The sequence below is a fragment of the Malus domestica genome, chromosome 14, assembly GCF_042453785.1.
Source record: "Malus domestica chromosome 14, GDT2T_hap1".
In the NCBI taxonomy this organism is placed as follows: Eukaryota; Viridiplantae; Streptophyta; class Magnoliopsida; order Rosales; family Rosaceae; genus Malus; species Malus domestica.
The window spans coordinates 3,266,400-3,273,923 of record NC_091674.1 but is presented as its reverse complement, the minus strand read 5'-3'; the positions used below and the strand labels follow the sequence as shown (position 1 = coordinate 3,273,923).

The 7,524-nt window shown below is 34.7% G+C and overlaps 1 long non-coding RNA gene across 1 annotated transcript; it reads left to right on the top strand.

The window, feature by feature from the left end:
- The first annotated feature begins 867 nt into the window (after window positions 1-867).
- On the top strand, window positions 868-2,824 carry LOC103454795 (uncharacterized). The gene is made up of 4 exons (XR_003770057.2): window positions 868-1,231; window positions 1,371-1,436; window positions 2,507-2,593; window positions 2,758-2,824. It is a non-coding gene; the product is annotated as an uncharacterized lncRNA (long non-coding RNA).
- Window positions 2,825-7,524: the final 4,700 nt, after the last annotated feature.

The following is a 7,524-nucleotide window of genomic DNA, read 5'->3' as shown; positions in this document are numbered from 1 at the left end:
TTTACAGCTACACTCCTTGATCCTATATGAATACAATGAATGAGCTCGATCTTCAATTTAAAATATTTACACTTGTGGATACCACAAATTCTTATGTTATACTTAATGAAAGTATAAATAAACTCTAAGTGTTAGTGAATCTATCATTTTTATAGGATACGCATTATACGAAACTAGTTTCAATGATCCAACCGTCAAACTTGTTTATATATGTTTCGAGATCGTATACGCCAAAAATTGCAAAAAACAAACCTTCAGAGATCATGTAAGGAGACAAAACATTCTGACGGTTATAAATGAAAAATCACGATTTAACGGTTATTTTAACTCCGATTTTGATGATTTTTTACAGCTACACTCCTTGATCCTATATGAATACAATGAATGACCTCGATCTTCAATTTAAAGTATTTACACTTGTGGATACCACAAATTCTTATGTTATACTTAATGAAAGTATAAATAAACTCTAAGTGTTAGTGAATCTATCATTTTCATAGGATACGCATTATACGAAACTAGTTTCAATGATCCAACCGTCAAACTTGTTTATATATGTTTCGAGATCGTATACGCCAAAAATTGCAAAAAACAAACCTTCAGAGATCATGTAAGGAGACAAAACGTTCTGACGGTTATAAATGAAAAATCACGATTTAACGGTTATTTTAACTCCGATTTTGATGATTTTTTACAGCTACACTCCTTGATCCTATATGAATACAATGAATGACCTCGATCTTCAATTTAAAATATTTACACTTGTGGATACCACAAATTCTTATGTTATACTTAATGAAAGTATAAATTCTACATATATTATACATATACTAAAACCCAAACTCGGGTGCACTGTTTTGCACTGTTCGTGAACAGTGCAAGGACAGTTATGCCCTCCGCTTTTCTTGGCTTTTGCCGTGCTTCCTCATATGTGTGCAGTGAATTTCCGATTCTACCCATCCAGCCCACGCGTCCTGCAGCCTTTCTTTCTCTCCTTCGATTCATCTGTTTCACTTTACCTTTTGGCTCTCCATTTTCTGGTTTCTCATCTAGGTTTTCCTCCGCCTTCATCGTTGTGCGCCCTGTTTTCTATCAATTTCTTCCTCTTGGTTTCACAAAATTACCTCCGGGCAGACACGTTCTTTGATTTTTGGAATAGTTGTTGGCTGTTCTTCTCTGTTTTTGGGTGCGAACCGTATCGATTTCGTCTTTTTCGCCGTTTTGTTAACTGGTACGTATTAAGGTGACTGATTTCTAAATTTTTTAGTTTTGTTTTGCAGTTTGATTTCATTTTTGGTTGTCTTGCCCATAGATTTGTTTTTTGGTTGTCTAACTGTTAATTATTACAATTGGATTGATTTTGTTCCCAGATTTTCGCTCAATTTTGGGTGATCTTTGTATTCAAGTGATCGTCAGACAAATCGTATTCAGTTTGGGTATGTTTTGGCTGAGCTTTATATTAGTTTTTATTTTGAATTTCTGTAGATTGTAATGAACTGGCTATTCTGTTGATCCAATTGATTTCAATCAATTCCGCCAAAAAGAAAAAGGGGGAGTAGTAATATTGTACCAGAAGAAAACATTTCTAAGATAGAATTAGCCTCGGAGTTCAAGAAATAGATCAGTTAGATTTATCACCGTAATGGTTTTGTATTTTTACAATGAATTGCCCACTTTTGGTGTGGTTATGATGGATGAATGTTTATATTCTAATGTGAAATGAAAAAAGAAGGAAAAACTGTATAACTCTAATCAGATATCCATTAAAAAGATAAAAAATCGCATTACAGATTAACGCATGTTAAAATTGTGGTCAAGCAAAAATATGAATGCAATGTTTCTGATAGATGGTCTAGCAGAGTCATTTAATGGTTGTCAAGGTTGACAGTTTGTCTTAGTGTATAAGAGTACATCCTATATGAGGGAAGAACACAAACATACCATGTGCTATCAATGTTATATGATAGCAAAAATAAAAACTTTAGAAGGCACTTCTATTTTAATTTTTTTCATGTTTCAGTTTGAAAACATATGGATTGCTTCGCATCGATACAGAGTTATTACCCCATACCCATTCTATATTCTCTCCCTGATTCCCATACCCATTCTATGTTTGGATTAAGATCACATAAAGTTTTAAATTCAACAAATATCTGATGCTCCAGTCTTTAAACCTTTAGAAATTGCGAAATCAACTTGAATAACTATTTTTATATTTATTGTTGTATAGATTACTGTTTATTTCACTAATTATAATCAACAAATGTAGAATTTGACTCTGTAAATCCGTAATATTTTATACTTTCACCTGGTTAACACTTTGGTAATAAATGCAGTGTGTTCTTTAATGAGATTTGTTATCATCCCTTCATTGTTAATATCGTTTGGTATCTTGCAGATAGAAGCAAAGTGAAAACTTTTGATTGTGGATTCCATCAGCATTTTGAAAGTTGTGTGCTTTTCCATATGTGGTTTTTCTCTGATCATGTTCAATTGATCATTGCAGTTGAAAGATTTGACGGCTAAGTTACTAATAAAGCAAAGACTGAGCCATGGTGAGACACAAGCTTTCGTTACACCCTGCAAACTGGTGGTAAGATTTGAAAATTAATATGGTATTCCTATATTTTTGTTTCTTTTTCATTTCAGTTATTATTGGTGTGAAATTGAACTTTTAGCGTTTTTCATTCATTGTTTGGTTAATTTTTTTAGTGATTTCGGTGTGGTTCCCTAATCTGATTGGCTTTTTTGTTGCAGAAAATATTGGTCTCCAGATTTTGGGGGTTTTGTGAACAGCGATGCAAGCCCTTTCGAATAAAGGTCTGTTAGCTCTTTCTTTCAAATGTTTTCTTCTATTTTGTGATCATTTGTCTATGGTTGTTCCATCTGGTTTGATTTTTCGTTTTAGGAAGCTTTTGTCTTTGGTGACTTTGTGTTTTTCTTCCACTTATTTTTGCAGTGTTTGAACGCTTATGTCTTTTGAATTTAAACAATGATGAATTAGGATGCTTTAGTATAGTTTATTTATGTTTCCAGGTGCATATGCTTATGTTCTAGAGTTATAACCTACTTAGATAGGTGATTGGTATTGTTATGTTTATATAAATTATATACCTTTCAAGGATTTATATGATCTACTTATCATGCTGCCTTGTTTACAGAGTGTGATAATCATGTTGCCTTGCTGTTTATAATGTTTATCTTGTTGTTTACAGTGATGAATGACATATAAGTAGTTGATGTTAACTTGATTATTACCTGGTATCTATTAAACATGTAATTTTGCTAGGTTGTGATGCTGCATGGCGTTGGTAAGTTAACTTGATTAGTAGATATCTTTATCTTGTTGTTTACACATTTATGGTTTCATAAGTTATTTGTTTAGAAATACCACTCTAGTGTGGCCTTGCGTTCCTTAATGTCAATGATATTTAGCACCCTTAACGTTTGCTAATCAAGTTTTTTAATTTGTTTTTCTTCTACAATTGTTTGATACTGGAGTGTTTCATGATGATCCTTATCGTTTCCCGATTTCATGATGCTGCATATCAACTTGATGAGGACTATAGTGAGAATGGTGATACTTAAGGATATTTTATCTATATTATAGTAATCTCGAAATGAAAACATAGATATTTTTGTATTTTGTAACTACACCGAATTGTGAACCTTACATTAGTTTATATTACATGAATTTTGTGTTGTTCCTACATTAATTCTTCATTCACGCCCCTTCTCGATCTCTTAAGCTTGCTTGTTTGTGATGGTTAAAAATATTATTAAAAATTAGAAAATATTGGACTTGACATGTTTTGTCGGCACAAAATTAATTAGCCGACAAATGTTTTTGTTCACAAAAGATTCAACCAACTAATTATTTTGTCTACACAAGTCATTTGAGCCGACAAACCAATTTGTTGTCATAGGACTACGTAGCCGAAAAACCATTTTGTCACGACAAGATTACTTAGCCGCCAAAATGTTTTGTCGCAACAAGATTACTCAACCGACAAAATATTTTGTCGCGACAAGATCACTAAGCCGACAAATAATTTCATCGCGAAAAAACAACCTATGCTGACAAAATATTTTGTTGCAATGTTGTTTTGGTGATGGGCACAGTTTGACGGCTGAGATTTGTCGCCTTAAAAATGAGCCGATGAAATATCAAGATTTGTCGAGAAAGATCTTGCGCGACATGCTTTTAGCGACAAAATTGCCGACAAAATTTTTCGTTGGGAAAGGCTCTTTGCCGACGAATTTTGACTTTTGCCGACAAACTATTTTTGTCGGCAAAGTGGAAATTTCTAGTAGTGCTAAGAGATTTACTTTGTGGACAAGGATAAATCGTTTCACGCGACATGAGATTCTTCACAAGCACAAATGCAAGTGTGGGTTATGCATTTTCTCTCTTTTTATATAAAGATTGAATCTTCTTACATGCTAAATTTAGGGTTTTATTTGCAATTGAATTCAAAGTCGATCTTGTAAGTTCTAACCCAAAAAATAAAGTCAGAGAAGAAAGGGGTTTGACTGGGCATTACCAAGAATCCCATTTTTGTTCAGCACCAAAAACTTCTAGTACACATTACACTTTGATGAGTTTAACAATATCTATTAGAAAATTGGTCACTAAAGCCATTCATAATAATACATGGAATAGTAACAATACGTACTTGTATTGCTGGCACACACAAACTTCTCATGTTTTAGGCTTTACGGTTTAGGCGAGTTTTTACATAATTTTCAGACCAAACAGCCAGGTGCTGAGGGGGTAGGGTTGGATCAATAAATTTGGTGTTAATTATATTTCAACCAAGGTTGGTTGTCTGTGCTTCCTAATGCGGAATATATGTGGTTTAATCATAAAGCTGGTGAGTTACTGAGGGACTGAGTTGAAATGTCCTTCTTAGTTGGTTTCTCTTTAAATTAAGCAGCACATGGAATGAAAAATTAGAGGAACCAATAAATGTGCCTCCATTAGTATGTGATTAATATCGAAGGCTACAGATTAGCGACCATGATTAATTCTTCCGACTCCAACCATATAATCAAGACAATGTATGCATGGCAACCAACACATGCATATTTTCTGGAGAACTCCGTTTGATTTTGATTGAGAGGCTTATGGTTTGGAAAATAATTTCACATGTATTGTTTTTTCTTTCTTTTTTCTCTAGATGTTTCTGATGTAATTGTTTATGATGAGGAGATTAATAAATAAAGTGTTTTTGAGATTCTATTCAATTGAGAGCTTCTTCGGTGTCATCAGTTTTTTATAACTATGTGTTCAATCACGTGATAAAGTAGAAACATGTTGTATACTATGTTAACTGGCAATATGACAAAAAAATTCAATGGAGAGCTTTTGTGAGACATATTTGTGGAGGATTCGAAGACATTACTACATAAGATTACTGGAGCTTCTTCTACCTATGTGTGTTCATCGCCTAGCGTACTATGCTCTTTATTTTTAGTAGTTGTTGAACCTGGTTTGAGGAAACTGCTGACCTCATTTTAGACTTATTGTTAGAAGAATGTTGTAGTGGGTTGTTGCCACCTTGTTGTATTGTGTTGTTCTTTTCAATAAAAACTGTCAACTTTTATAATAATAAAAATGGAGGGCTTATTGGGTGTCTAGCTGTATATAATTACATGTCCAGTTACGTATTGAGAGATATAGAAATTTAGTTTCTGGTCAAATACATTACGAGATGTTTTTCCATACTTTTCGCATTCAGTTCAAGCTTGCTGCGCCTTTTGATCAACCTGAACAACATATACAAATCCCTCAACCCCTTTTTTAATAACTAATGGACTATCATTCACTAAAGGTCGTATCAGTGCACAAGGCTCCCGCTTTACGCGGGGTCTGGGAGAGGCACTTCGATTATAAATAAACATACAATTGTATACAACGTTACTGCAAGGACGGATTTTCTCCCATGGGTGGTTGAGATTCCCATTTATGGATGATACGTGCAAGACATAAATATGAAAACAGTTCCCCCTTTGAATCACAATGAACACAAGTTGACAGAAAATTTACTTATTTCTGTGTGACATTGGTTAGGACGGCTTCAACTATTTTCAGAACCGAGGAGGTTGCGGATCTCTGTTTCGAGTGTCTTGGGCTACCAAGAAGGGGAAATCAACCGGATATGATTAGCCTAAACTTGCAATGTCTATTATTTTGCTGAATTTACAGCATTTAGATCTATACAAGGACCTAAAAATAGTTTCTCAAGAAATTCTTATTTTTATGGGATTCATTTTACTTTTTCATATATTGTGAAAGGGAAATCATATCAAGCAAAAAGCATAGGCCATGTTCGGTATTGTGTTTTTTTCACTGAAAAGCGGTTTTATTTAAAGTTAGGTAGTAAAAACTTTAAGTAAAATTAAAATATTATGCTTATTTTAAAAGCAATAGCCTTCGGAAAACAAATGAACAAAACATTTAATGAATATCTCAATTCTTTTGATACCCTCACTAGTGTTTAAGAATGACATGTTTTCACCATTCTTTGTGTTTTACGCACTTTATCTAACGACTAACGAACAAACCACCACCACCTACCGTTGCCACCACACCGTGACCACCACCGCCACAAATAACACCCTCTCCACCACCGCCATTGTAGCCACCACCACTTCGCTGCCACCTCGTCACCATCGTTGCCCTTACACCCCACCATTACCACAACCACCACTACCTTACTGCAACTTGGCCTGCTATCTAAAAGTACATACCGATTTTCAAGGCCCCTAACCATGAACGTAGGTTGACTTCTGACATGTAGGAGCAAAGCAGAATCAAAGGTAAAAAAATAGGTATTATCTAAAGTTTAACAACCATGAGCACCCAAATGCCTCAAGACTTCATTGCACCTACTACAAAGAGGTCCCTTGACCTTCACTAGAATCATGCAAACATCCCAAGTTCTCACCTGCCCATGATTGTTCTCGAGTATTTGGGTTGTAAATCGGTTTGATACAATTTAAATTCGTGCTATGTTCAATTTTTTCTTGAACCCTAATACCTAACTTGACTGATTTCTTCCCAGTTTGCCAAAAGTCGACTGTGCAATATACTGTGACATATAACGCTAACTTCACAGTAGAGCATCAAAGAAGGCCTCAAATTGTATTCAGGAACCATGATGACCGTGACTTTGATACGGAGCTGGAGCTACTTACCATGATGAATGCGCTAACTATGGATACAATGCGAAAAATAGACTGGAATAATGTAAAAGGCTTGCCCCTCCTATAAAAAAATACAAAAACTACAAACTCTGAATCAGCAGCAGAGAAGGACTCGTGTTAAAGTTTCAGTACAACTTGTGAGAAACTGGGACCATCCTATAACAATACAAAATAAGATAGGTTGAGGAAATAAATCGGAGAGACGGAAAGAGAAGTAAATCGCCTGCCTTGGTCTTCTCAAAGGTAAAAAGTACAACAGTAGGAATGGAAAAGAATACAGAAGTGCATCTGGTATGATCGTAGACATGTGAGAAA